We start from the raw sequence: 14210 nt of genomic DNA, 5'->3' as shown, positions 1-14210 counted from the left end.
GCAATGGACTCCCAGCTCATCACCAAAACCAGTGCCCTACCATAGCTGGCAAAAAAACAATTCTGCAGCAGAGTTCTTTTTACACACTCTCAGAGTAACATGGGATAAAAAGCTTCTCCATTAAAATGCAGTGATCTAGATAGAAGGGAGGTAAGGACAGCACAATTCAGTTCTCATGCAAGACAAAAAGCATCACTTCAGAGTAATTCTCAATTATGCTCCTGCTACTTCCGCTCTCCAACACTACAGAAGAGAATCTGCCACTCACTCAGCAATGCCCTGCAATACAAAGACAATCTGCTACCTCCTTCTGTAACAATTTTACCCAATCCATGTAATTTACTGCCTGCTTGGTTTCTATTATTATTAACCTTATCAAGACCTATCTAAAAGACCAGTTTTATGTAGCAATACACACAAGTTGTGGTCAGGATCAAGAACATCAGAAAATCAGATGTACACATTTCATGCAAAAATGCTGGAAAAGGGAGAGAAACCTCCCAGCCTCCACACAAGAAGTGGAATAGGTGAAGCTGAGAGTGGTCAAACCAACTTACACAACGTGACAGAACACTGTTGAATTAATTCTTTTTCCCTTGAATACGAGATGAGAGACAAAACGGAAAGACATGGTTTATAGTGTCATGGAATCCATTTGCTTGTAAAAGACCTTTAAGATGATCAAATCCAACCCCTCACATAGAACTGTCAAAGCCACCACAAAACCATGTCCTTTACCACAATGTCTACACATCTTTTTAAACACCTCCAGGGATAGTGACTCCACCACTTCGCTGGGGAACCTGTTCAAATGTTCGACTTCTCCGGGTAAAAAATATTTCTTAGTATGGAATCTAAACCTCCCCTGGCACAACTTGAGGGCATGTCCTCCTCTCCTATTGCTTGTGACTTGGGAGAAGAGACTGAACTCTACCTGGCTACAGCCTCTTCTCAGGTAGTGTAGAGAACAAGGAGGTCTTCCCTGAGTCTCCCTTTCTTCAGGTTAAACAATGTCAGCTCCCCCAGATGTTCCTCCTAAGATTTGTGCTCCAGACCCTTCACCAGCTTCATTGCCCTTTTCTGGTTGTACTCCAGCCCCTCAGTGTCCTTCCTGTAGTGAGGAGCTCAAAACTGGACACAGGATTCAAGGTGTCTCACAAGTGTAAGGGGCTGGCCACACTATATCTGATAGGAGTCAGGCTACCACTGGTCTTGGCCACCTAGGCACACTCACAGGCTCATGTTTAGCTGCTGTCAATCCACTGGGTCGCTTTCCAGCCACTCTGCCCCCAGCTGCAGCACTGCATGGTGCTGTTGCGACCCCAGTGCAGGACCTGGCACTTGGCCTTGTTGAACCTCCTAATACTGGCTTCGGCCCATCAACCCAGTCTGATCAGATCCCTCTGCAGAGCCTTCCTACGCTCCACCAGATCAGCACTGCCCAGCTTAGTGTCACCTGCAAACTGACTGAGGGTGCACTCAACCTCCTCACCCAGATCATCGATAGAGACATTAAACAGGACTGGCTCCACAATAGAGCCCTGGGGAACACCACTTGTGACCAGCCACCAGCTGGATGCAGCTCCATTCCCCACTGCTCCGAGACTGGCCATTCAGCCAGTTTTTCACCCAGCAAACAGGGCACCCATGCAGGCCACGAGCAGCCAGTTTCTCCAGAAGCATGCCGGTGGAAACACTACCAAAAGCTTTACTGAAGTCTAGCTAGGCAACATCCACAGCCTTTCCCTCATTCACTAAACAGGTTACCTTGTTGCAGAAGGAGATGAGGTTGGTAAAGCAGGACTTGACTTTCCTAAAGACATACCCTGACAAGGCCTGGTTGTCCCATACATGCCACACAAGGACCCTTAAGATCTGTTCCATGACGTTCCTTGGCACAGAGGTCAGGCTGACAGGCCTGTAGTCCCCAGATCTCTTCCAGCCCCTACTGTAAACAGCCATCACATTTGTCAGCTTCTAATCATCTGGGACCTCCCCAGGTAGCTGGGACTGCTGATGGCTCAGGGAGTACTTCTGCCAAGTCTATCAGTGCCCGAGTGCCCATAAGTGGTGTAGCAGGGTCACTGGCCATTTTCCCTTGGATTACAGGAGCTTTTATCTTCTCCCCATCCTTGTCTTCCAGCTCTGGGGACTGGATACCCAGAGAACAATTGGTCTTACTATTACAGACCGAGGCAAAAAAGGCATTAAGCATCTCAACCTTTTCCTCATTCTTTGTCACTTTGTTTCCCCGCACATCCTATAAAGGATTCTCTTTGGCCCTCCTTCTGTTGCTAATGTATGCTACAGAAACATTTTTATTGTCTTTCCTGGTAGCAGCCAGATTAAGTTCTCACGGGGTTTTAGACTTCTAATTTTCTTTTTTGTGTAGCCTAACAACATCCTTGTAATATCCTGAGTTTAATGCCCCTTTTTTCAAGGGTCATCTCTTTTTATTTTCCCCAAGTTCCAGCCAAAGCTCTCCATTCAGACAGACCAGTCTTCCCTGCTGGCTTATCTTCCAGCACATGGTGACAGCCTGCTCCTGCACTTTTAAGATTTCCTTCTTGAAGAATGTTCAACCTTTCTTGACTCCTCTGCCCTTCAGGAATGCCTTCCAAGGGACTCTGTCAACCAGGCTCCTCAATAGGCCAGAGTATCTGCTCTCTAGAAGCCTGAGGTGTCAGTTCTGCTGACTCCCCTCCTTACTTCCTGAAGAACTGAAAACTATCATTGCGTGATCGCTCTGCCCAGGATGGCGTCTGACTATCACATCACCCACCAGTCCTCCTCTGTTCACAAACCACAGGTCCAGCAGGTGCCTTCCCTAGTTTTCTACCTAATCATTTCTGTCAGGGGACACACACTCCAGGAACCTCCTGGACTGTTTCTGCCCTGATGTTTTGTATTTCCAGCAGAAAATATAATGTTAATCATGGAGTATTCACTACACTTATCATATAACCATTTATGTTAATTTTTTTAAAATCACACATAGCATTTTCACTATTCCAGAACAACTACTTACAGAAAACACTGTTGAACAAATCAAACTTCATGGAAATTCAAGTGTATCCAGGCATCTAACCAAAGTTAACAGCAAACTTCAGATATTGAATTGAAGGCTGATTAACAACATTTCATTGTGGTGTATGAAGGTTTATTCCTATTCTGGCAAGTATTACAGCACATATTTTTCTTTCAGCTAGTAAGTTTTAGGTATGTTTTTTCCTAGTCATTAGAGATGCTGTACATGGACACAAGCCATTCAGTCAGCTCTGCTAATACAAAGTCTTTAGATCAGTTAAAAGCTATTAACAAGACACTTTGCAGCATCTAATTTTACAAGGAAAGTGATATGAACAATACTTCCAATAAACTGTACTAAAGCTTCCAGCATAGTAGCTCCCTATACAATTTCTAGCTAAGTACTGAGCTCTTAGCAGAGCTCATCAGAGGGTTCTGTTCAGAATTTTCAATTTACTAGCAATTAGATGACTGAGTTCATACTAGTAAAATACTACAAAATAAATCATCGTATTCCAGCACAGAATATGCAATTAATTCTATACACGGTTATTGGTATGAACATAGGCATGCTGTGTGCTTGTAATGAAGAGGTAGGGGGAAAGAAAGTAATTTTCCTAGATTTTTTCAATTTGTTGCATCACAATTCAGGCAAGAAATAATGGCCTTCCCAAACAGAAAACAGGTCAAATCTCAAGGGACTCAAGCCAGGGCTCCCTGACAAAGAGCCTGGTAACACTTTTTCCACTCTTCCAAAATCGTCACAGGTTACAAACACTGGTAACAGAAGCACAAAAAGCACTGGAAAAAACAAGCATATTCACTGTCACCAGGTGACAAGAGGATGCTTGCATTCTTAGCTACCACTGCTTAGCTCCATTCCTGAGGTAAGAGGCAAGAAGAAACAGGAATCTTACTGCAAGATCACTGCTCTGTTGTATGCAAAACTGGAAGTTTGACTGCTTGTGCTGTTGTTCATGAAGGCAGCAAGAAAACTCTCAAGAGCTGGTAAAACGCAGTTCTGCATTTTTTTGTCTTCAAAAGCAAACAGGCAGCAAATCACAGACTCAAGAACACCCAGAGCAGATCTTATCCTCCAACAGGGCTAGACAGAATCCACTTCTGATTAAACGTCAGTCTTGACTTTTGAGTGTTCGGATCTGGCCCTTTATTTTTGTCCTTTTCTGTTATTAAAATGAAAGGAAACCCATATACATGCATAATGAAGAATGTCGCATGCTTTTCTAAATGACCCCAAACAAATCAATATGTATCTCAGTGGTAAGCATCAGCAGAAAAGCTCAGCTGAAGCAATCAAGGAGTGTTGTGGCCAGACACCAGTGTGACACAGATGTACCAGCAGTGCTGTACATGGCTGTAAGACATCTTCCATTTTTCCAGTTCAGCCAAGACTGAAGTCTAGTCAAGAACTGTTAAGGAACTGGACCTGGGTCATAAGAATAACTGAACCACCTTTTTCTTTTTTTTTTAGTAAGTATGAAAAGTTTGAAAAGAACAGAATTGAACATCAGCTCCTACTACAGGGAGGCTGTTCTCAGGACAGCAGTAGCCTCTCCTGCATGATTTTAGAGAAGTATACATCTCTGCTTACATTATGTTTGTGTTCTCTATCAGTAACACTGAACACTTTTCTACAATAAAGAAAATTCAACATAGCATATCAACACTATTAGAAGTGGGTCTAAGTACTTTATTTTTGATTTTACAAGTCCAAAAGCTAAACCAGAAATTAAAAGGTTATTCTGAAAGAGATCTCACCAAAAACAGTCAATAAAAACCATCTTTTGCTATCAAACTGCAGCTTTAATTTCTTGAATGGGAAGAGTTGATTTGTCTTAGTCCAGTCTCCATCAACAAATCAGTTAGTTGGCTCTTCAGAAACTGCCACCCATTTCAGAGGCCAACCAAACTGTCTTTCCCATTTCAGAGGCCAACCACGGGAACAAGTAACATAAAGTCTCACACAGCCAGTTAAGGTACACTCTGAAGCCTGACAAGCCAGCACTGCCAAAAATGTTACTAAATCTTTGTAACTGATAAGAACTCCAGTTCCCAATACATGAGTGTAATACCTTTCGTAAGTATAAAATATAACTGAAAAAGGTATGAAAAAATAAACACATGCTCTAATTAAAAAGCTATCTCACCCAAATGGAGATCTGGCATGTACCAAAAGGCAAGATATGCAAAAGCCAGCTATAAATGCTTACATACTTTTATATCAAATTATAGAGAAGCCAAGGAAGCAGCATGAAATTATTCAAGTTTATTACATATTATGCCCTCACTCCAGATAGCAACATGCCAAGCTGGTGCAACAGGACACATTCACTGCAACTCTTTTGAAGGGGCCTTCCAAGAGCAGTGTTATTGCTGTTTTGCTGTGCCTCACCGGTGGTTTAGTTAAACGTGGCCTAAAAAGGGAGAAAGGGGGTGTGCAATGATTTTCTTTTTACATGTCCTAAGAGCCCAAAGGGTTGTCTTTGCACACATTTTCACAACAGGAAGCGGAAGGAAAAAAAGAAACCAAAATCCTATACATTTCACTCTGTCCTACAAACTTGATGCTTGTAGGACATATATACATCTATCAATCCTAGATTGATACAGAACTATTAAGAATGCTTTTACTTACAATCAGAGTGTCCTTTAAAATGCAGCAAACAGGTTAGTAACAGCCTATTTCTTCAGCTGAAGATTAAGGAAGCTTCTTTTGACAATAAAAAGAGGTCTCCTTTACAACTAATACACAAGTAAGTTCTCTTTCATTTAAATAACCTTTACATCTTTCTTACGTTTTTTAGAAACAGATTTACTCTTTAATAAAAAAAATCACTTCAGGGTACTTTTATGAAGCATTAGTAACAAAGAAAAGGAACAACAACAAAAACAAAAAGGTCACCTGATCTCCTATCAAAGTCACTAACAATGAAGTGGCTCCTACAGGTTTCACATTGGGAACCATGATTAACCTGCCCCAAGCTGCAAAGCTATATGAAAGTACATGTTTCATCAACCCCAAAACCTCTGAAAACTGATTTATAGGTCAAAACCCAAATTATGTCAAAACACACACAATTCTACTAGAATGGATGCTAACAGACTTAAAGCTAAGTAGTCTGAAGAATATCAAACCAGCAAAAAAGTCCAAGAACGTCCCCCTAGACATTTAAACCTAACAATACAAAGCTTAAAAGCTATCTCAAAACTACAAGATTTAAAAGAGTAAACAGGAAAATAGCATTTTTTATATAAAAGGAATTGTCATATTTTCACTCAAATAGCATAGTAACTTGCTTGCTAATTTAACCAGAATACACAATACTCATTTCATGTACCAGCAATTTGCAGAAATGAGGAATGACTATCCTCCCTGTAGCATTAACGAAGTTTAAGAGACAGATGACTAAGTGAATAAATCTTTTTACTTTTTTTAATAGTAATTCTCTCTGCAGTATACTAATGCAGATGCCTTTTAAAATGCCAATAGAACCTAATACAAAGATCAAATAACACACCTTCAAACAACTCAAAGTGAACTAACATGGAACCCTATCTAAAGATGTGGATTTAAAGAAAAAAAAATAAAAAGAAACCATTTCAAACAAGTGAAAACTCAAATAACAGTACCAAAAATTATTTACCACATACAAATACACTTAACCAAATGCAGTTGGTTAAGCTATGAAATAATACCCATCAGTAAGTCTCAAAAAACAAGCTTATCTGACAAAAAAAAAAAAAGTCTAGAAAATCTGTAAAAGAGATCAGCTTTTCTTGAATTGAGTTCAGCCAATGTGCTACAAATCTAACCCAGAAGTTGCTGCATCTCCATCATCTAGTCACTTATTGTTCTATAAAATCTGAGCAGAGGTGGTCCAACTGCTCCATGCACATCTATTGGTCAGGAGGCATGGAAAAAATCATACTCTCCAAAGAATTACCCGTGCATGCAGCAACAGATGGCAACAAGCGACACAGACATGAATAGCTTTCAAAATGCTAACCTAAACACAGAAAGCTCTGAAACTCAATCCCCTCGCAGGTGTATCTCTTATTTTCCTTTTGTTTTCAAAGCAGGACTCAAAAAAATTGAATGGTACAGAAAACAATGCTGCAATTTAATCAAAGTGCTTACCCTTTTAATGAAGGAAAAGGCAATATACAAGAAATAAAGGATTCTGGTGGAGCAAAATCTACCCACAGAGACAGTCACTTGTTGATTCACACACAAACATCTTATTTTCAGGTTAATAACAGAGCCCCAGTACCATTATGCAGCTCTGATACATAGGTTAAAACAGTTATGTTACATAACTTTCCCTTATTCCTCCCCTCAAGGTAGGAAAAATAACTTCCAACTGCAGCCCAAAACACAACTTCCAGCAAGGTAAGCACCATTAACAGAAGACAAGCTGATCCTCACAGCAGCCCAAACACATTATATCCCGATTATCTCTGCAGATAAGCAGCGGCTACGTTGAGCCTCCAAAAAGCAGAGAGGCACTACAAACCTCAGGCATTACCAACACAGCCTGTTCACCTACTACAATATGAGCACCGTGCATCCATCTTCTCCAACAGTTTTAATCGTTTATCTCTTCAACGAAAACACCAATCCCCACAACAACTTCACAATTCTTGCAAAAAAAAACCCAAAAAACAACATTCTTCCGGGACAGGAAAACAGGTGAACACCTCACCAGGCAGCACGAGGGCCTCTTCAAACACACGTAAACAAACATTTTTTTCTTAAAAAAACCCCAACAAAACACACCACAAAAAAAAAAGGGGGGGGAGAGGGGGTGGCCGAGAGATTAAAGTACCCAGGAGCCCTTTCACAAGCCCCCCTCGTACGCAGCGCTCGTCCTCCAACTCACTCATGAGACCCTCACATCCCCTCCCACACGCCCAGGCGACCTCGGCTTTCCCCGCCAGGAGCTCGCGCTCCCTCCCCAGGCCTCCCACACACACCGACACAGCCCGGGCGAGCGCGGCCACCCCTTACCTGAGACACCCCCCCACCCCCGCCGCCGTGCCCGGCACCCTCCGCCGCGGAGAGCGGGGCGGGCGGGGCGGGGGCGGCTCAGCAGCGGGGACGGCGGAGCCGGGGGGCAGGCGGGGGCGCGGGGGAATCCGGTTCCATCCTCCTCCCCTCGCTCACACCTCACACATACACACACATACACACACACAGGAAATAACACGGGGTCACCTGACCCCCGGCAGCCAATGGCGGCGGCCGGCGGTGGAGCCAGCGCGCGCGCCAGCGGGAACGGCGGCGCGAGGCGGCGAGTCCCGGCCGGGCGATGGAGGGATGGAGGGGAGGGGGAGCGGCGCGTGCGTGCGCGCCCCCGCAGGCAGGGACGTGCCTCCGCGCGCGCGCGGAGGGGGTGGGGGGGGCGCGTGAGGGAGCCACTTCCCCTCCCACCACCACGCGCCCACTTAAAGGAGCCGCGCGCCGCCGCCCACCCCACCCGGGCCGTCCCGCGCGCTCGGAGCACGTGGGCGAGGCGCGCCCGGTGCGCGTGCCACACCACCGCGCCCCTGCGGACGGCACCGGGGCTCAGGGCCCCTCTCCGCCTGCACCGGGCCAACTCACATTGCCCTCTCTTCATAAATCAATACCGCCGCTCTCCTCCACTGCCCCCTCCCCCGCCACCCTCACCCTGCCCCAAGTCATTTTAAGAACCGTCTTTGCTCCGTTTGCTCATTTGTGTCGGCCCGGCCTCCCCAGCAGGCACGGAGCGGACAGCAGCGGCCGAACCCTCATGGGGCCCGGACGCTTCTCCACCGGCCCGGAGCCCTGGAGCACACCTCGAGGCGGCAGTCGGGCCGTACGCCGGGGCTGGGCGGGCCCCGAATCGGAGGTGCCTCAGCGGAGCCGCAGGGATCTCAGGAAACAACATGGAGGCGGCGGTGCCCGGGCTCCCCTGCCCCGCAGCCCCCGCCCGGCGGGAGCAGCACCGGCCGTGCCCGGGCTCCCCTGCCCCCGCAGCCCGCCTGCCCGCGCACCGCTAGCCCAGGGCCGCCCGGACCATGGGAAGCGGCACTGCCAGCCCTCCGAGTCCCCACTGGCCTTGCATTTTAGAGTCCGCTGTGTCTAGTTGCACTTCCGTGCTGGAGAGACAATTACGCATTTTTCAGATTATTCGCTAGTTTTTGGGTTTCAGAGCAAGGGGGCAAGGAGACTGGTGGATGGGGCAGCTGTAGAGCAAGGATGCAGTGCCTGTCAAATTATCACCTCCTTCATTTAAGCCTATATGGCAGCAAAGGAAGCTCTATATGACATTACAGTTTCCTCCATCTGCCACTCAGAACATTTCACGTGAAAACGCAGTAGGGCTGGCAGTCTGTGAAGCTCTTAAATGCTGGGCAGAGAAAGCTCAAGCATCATTTAAAACTTGCTTTGCCAGGAACTTTACTGAGCAGATATGACACTTTCAATAACTGCCCTGTTTCCTAAGCTTTGTTTCCCAGATCCTCAGCAAGCTGTATTCCAGGAGAAGGCCTCTACTCAGAGCTCATCCAAAAGGCAATGAACTGCTGAGGACTGTGTTGTAAGCACAGCCAGTTGACAACTTCACTAATGGCTCCTCCACAGGTGACTTGCTTTTTATGAAAAATGAATACAAACCACCACATCTCATACCATGCATTATCTGTCAAAAATAATTTGGAGGCTGGCTGAAATTCCATCTAGATAAGCCTAAAATGATGCCAGTAGTCTGGGGAAAACAACCAGAGCAGACAATAATTACATGTGCTTCTACCATTTGTCTTTCAAGTTAACAATTTGTGGGTGTTAGGGACTCCCCAGCCGCTGGTCAGGCAATCATGCAGCTGGAGCATCTAGGAAAGACTTGCCTGCTCCTCTGCTCGCTTGTCTTGGGACATGAGAGGCACTGGCTCCTTTCTGAGACAAGTCTACTGCTGTGATTTATTCCTTATCTCCTTCAGATGAGAATACTGCGATGCGCTCTGCGTCAGCTCCCTGGAAATTGCAGCTGGAGCACACAGGCGCTGCATTACCAAGTGTTTTCATAGTACACCCTGCTCTCCTCGGCACTGGCTGCCCATTCACAGGTAGTGTTTCAGGCACTGTGCTTTGCTCACAGGAGGTGGAGATCATCGCTTCCTTCGCCTGGAGAAGAGGCTCTGACAGCACATTCACCGTGACAAACCCACGAGGTTGCTCTCGTCAGAAACAGCCTTAATCTTGTTGACTGCCACGGCAAGCTAAGAGCTTGGTTAGAGCAGCATTCCCCCTGGGGATCCAGGACTGTGATAAAAGCTGTAACGGGGTGGGGGGACTCGGTAAGATTTTTATAATTTGGTTTTCCATTATGTTTTCTGATTTTGAAGTGCAGCATCAATTGAGGTCAATCCTTTATGCAGATTTATAAGGTAAGAGTGCTTAGAGCACTCTAATTTAAGCTAAACTTAAACTTACCTTATGGTAAAACCCTTTGGTATATATAAATACATGAGAGCATGGCTTATCTTGATAAGCTTGTTATATCAAGGGTTTTTTTACCTAATGTCTTAAATGAAGTTGCAGCATAAAAAGCAGAAGTTCTGCAAAATGCTCAAAAACACATATAAAAATCCAAGGACAGCAACTCTTCCCAAGTCAAACATTTCTCAAAGGACCAAAAATAAGTGAATTCACAGAGTTAAATATCTGAATCTCTACTCTGCTGCAGAGCAGCATTTCCCATCTTCATTATGACTACTTTATAGGTGTTACAACGGAAATACAACAGGAGTTGCTTTTTAAAATATTTAAAACCTTGAAAACTATGTGGCTGATTTTGAAGGATGAACTGAAGTTTTAAAAGAGCTCATGCTATAAATACAGGCAATTGTCACACCATCGTCAACTGTTGCATTACAGTAGGCATTACTGGTAATACACAGGGTCAATATAAGTGCAGAATGTAAACAAAGTTATCAAAACTACATTATCATGCAAGTAAAGACACCATATCCTTTGCAGCTTTCCAAGTGATATATCAGGCTTCAACATACAACCCCACTGAGCTTAATGGATAATTTAATTCTCTCAGAAACTAATTTTTGGCTGTCTGCTGACTCCAGATGAAAAACCACTGTCATTAGTACACCTTGTTCACATTGCCAAGTTTTCCTTTGCCACTGAACATTTAATTTTCTTTCCAGAAGAAAGAAATTCAACCTTCTGACTTGGCCATTCAGTGACATCTACCTACTTGACCACCGTCAGTTACACAAAAAAAATTGTTATAAATAAAACATTACTAGGACTAATGAAGAAAGTAACCCCATCATGCTACTAGGGCTACAATCCCACACAAATTATCAAGGTGGGAATCTAAAACCCACGCAAGCTTTTCTACTTCAGGGTAAAGTCCTCAGTTGCATCTATATGCTTTCAACCTTCAGTTCTGAAAAGAAGAAAAAACCCCAGGGATTTAAGGCCAAAAATGGTTACAAATAGACAAACAAATAAAAAAAAAAATAAAAAGGATCTTAAAGGATCAATTTTACAATCAACACAACAAACTAAACAGGTTTGAATGTAAATTTACAGCAAATATATTCCATCATCCAAGAGTAAGTGCTATAAATTCAGCAGATGTGCTACACCACAGTCGTAAGAAAGATTGAAGTCTCTGCTTTTAGTGCAAGAAAACCAGCTCGGTCATAATTGTACAGAGTCACTATGGACTACCAGAACAGAAATTTTCCAAATCCTACCGATTTTCTCCCTGAAATCCTCCCTGCCATCTCCTAATCAAAATGCTTTTGAGGATAGAGGCACAAATAAGGCAGGAAAATAGCCTCAAGGCTTGGCACCCTCCTCTATGATGGATGGGAGATTCTGAGCAAAATAAAGTCCCCTAAGTAGCCTTCTGGGTTAGTGTCACTGCTCCCACCAGTGCTGCTGTCATTACACAAATGCAACCAATGCTGCATCTTTCTGCACATGAACTCACAATGGCTAAAACAAACGTTTTTGCCTGCTATGCCTTAATGTAAGGCTTACCTTGCACTTCCCTTTCCCCCCTCTCACAGATCCCAGCGAAAAATTGTCCTTCTGACCCCAAGAGGACTGACAAATGGAGATGGAGAGTCTCCTTCTGTCTTTGAGGTCAGCACTTCTGATCTAGCCGTAATTCAGTAATTACTCAGTTCGTGTGGCTCTCCAGAAGCATACATTAGCAGCTTGGAGGGGGAACAGAAGGATGGCACCATTCCTGACCTCAACCACCTCTCATCTTCACACACTCCCTGAGCTCCCTCTGCCTGGAAGGGTGGAGGACAGTAAGTGATGCAGGATGGGGAATCAAGAACAAATTTGCAGGTAACATATGCTGGAAAGGCTCTGAGCACCCCAGTGTTTGTTAGAGGAAACATGATTTCTGCATGCAGCTGGTGGGGTCCTCTGAGAGATTTCTTCTTTACAAAATAAAAGGTTTTGCTGCTGATGCAGCACTAGGAAGGTGAAGCCTCCGCAGACTCGGGCACATAGGTTTCTCACAGACATGGCACCCGTCCCCTCTAAGTATTACTTTTATCGTAATCTTTTCCCCTGTTACACAATTTCGTGTCATGCACAGGCTCACCACTGCACTTTTACAGCTTTCATCTAGAGGCTCTTAGATGCTATGGGAATGGGCATTAGTGACTACCTTGAAGACAGATAATACAAAACATGACAGCAAGATTGGGCACCTACAGGTCACGCAACTGGGGACTGAAACTTATACTCACGGTGGGACAGCTACATCTTTAAGTGACTGTAAAGCAAGGGCAGCTCACCTGTTTCTCTTTCTCCAAGAAAGACATCAGCATGGCTACATTCATTAACATTTCCTACCTCTCTTCCTATCTATCCCTAGGATTTCCCATACCTTCCTCCTATTTCTTTTACACTTCAGATAAAAAGTGTTACATCTGACCCTACACAAGGGAGAAGCGGTATCAGACGTCTCCCAAGGAACTGCAACAAAGATAGAGAGGGCTCTCCTCTCATTAATTCACTGATATTTAACTTTTCCCCTTAAGACTACCAAAGGATTTGTGCTTGCAGGAAAATATTTTGGACAGGCACAAGTTTTCAGCACACTGATGGTCACGTCTTGGGTGCATCACTTGGAAGCTGCTCTCCTCCAGGCACTGGGAAGATCTCCATAAACCATAGCATTAAGTCCTACAGCCCTTTCCTGCAACCGAACAACTGGTTTGAAAGACTTTGGAGCATCTCAAAGGAAGGAAAAAGGAAAGAAAATGATAAAGCAGCTGAAGGTAGGTAGTGTGAATCATAGCAGGAAAAAAAATTAAAACACTGCAACACTTCTGCCTTTTCATCTTCCCATTACAAAGAGCTGATTCATGAAAATAAGATCTTTGTACCTTAAGACCTCCTCTGCTTCTTCTGCTTCTTCCTTTTGCTTCCTGCCAAAAAGCTGCTTCTGGCAGAATAGAATTAGTTGCTGTGAAAGTGATTGTGATGCTGCAGACAAAAGAATCTGAGTCCAGCAGAAAAAGCAAGAAACAACAGAAGCTGAACTTTTGAGGAAAAGCCAATCACATTTCCATGCAGATGCCCAGAGTCATAAAGGTGGAAATTAAAACAGAAAGCCATACAAATAGGATTCTCCAGCAAGACAGTCTCCAACAAGGCAGAAAAGACCATCAATAAATCTTCATTATCTGAATTGCTAAGCATATCTAAATAAAAGTAGAAATTCAAATATTAGAACTTGTCTTTTTAAATCATCTTACATAAAACCAACTCTGCCTTGCTTGAACATGTTTTACAGAAAGGGATTTTTTTCTCTCTCTTACTTCTGCTAGCCCTTTACAGAGGTTTCATTTGCTGGGGTGGCTTTTTCTGCCTACGGGGAAGTGGGAATTTCTGGGCTTAACAAGCTCAAATCCCCATGACATATAGTTCCAAATTTTAGAGGCAACTAAGATTTTGATTCTTACTTTGCTCCCTGTTGGCTTCCTCCCTGATGTATGCAATAGCTGTTGAATCTCAGCTGTGCCAACAGGAGAGGAAAAAAAAGGTCCCTGAAGGAACAGCTTTAGTTCTTCCAGTCACCTTGCTGCTACCACGCTCCAGAATTCCAGGCACATAAAACAGCACATAAGAAGAGCTTGCAGCAGCAAGG

General features: G+C 44.2%; 1 protein-coding gene and 1 long non-coding RNA gene across 7 annotated transcripts in view; one reads left to right on the top strand and one right to left on the bottom strand.

Annotated features, from left to right (window-relative positions):
• Positions 1-14210, bottom strand: part of TCF20 (transcription factor 20) — a 130900-nt gene that overhangs the window by 58173 nt on the left and 58517 nt on the right. Inside the window, exon 1 of one of the 6 annotated variants that reach the window (XM_015628369.3) lies at positions 8057-8168. The exons of the other annotated variants lie outside the window; for them this stretch is intronic. The gene's annotated coding sequence lies outside the window, so the exon portion shown is untranslated. Of the gene's footprint in view, positions 1-8056; positions 8169-14210 lie in introns of those variants that run through there. 6 annotated transcript variants of the gene reach the window in all.
• Positions 10246-14028, top strand: LOC117244407. Its single transcript, XR_004497409.1, has 3 exons — positions 10246-10365; positions 12106-13338; positions 13500-14028. It is a non-coding gene; the product is annotated as an uncharacterized LOC117244407 (long non-coding RNA).

Source organism: Parus major, chromosome 1A, assembly GCF_001522545.3.
Source record: "Parus major isolate Abel chromosome 1A, Parus_major1.1, whole genome shotgun sequence".
In the NCBI taxonomy this organism is placed as follows: Eukaryota; Metazoa; Chordata; class Aves; order Passeriformes; family Paridae; genus Parus; species Parus major.
The sequence above is the reverse complement of the archived record's forward strand: the minus strand, read 5'-3'. Positions and strand labels throughout refer to the sequence as shown.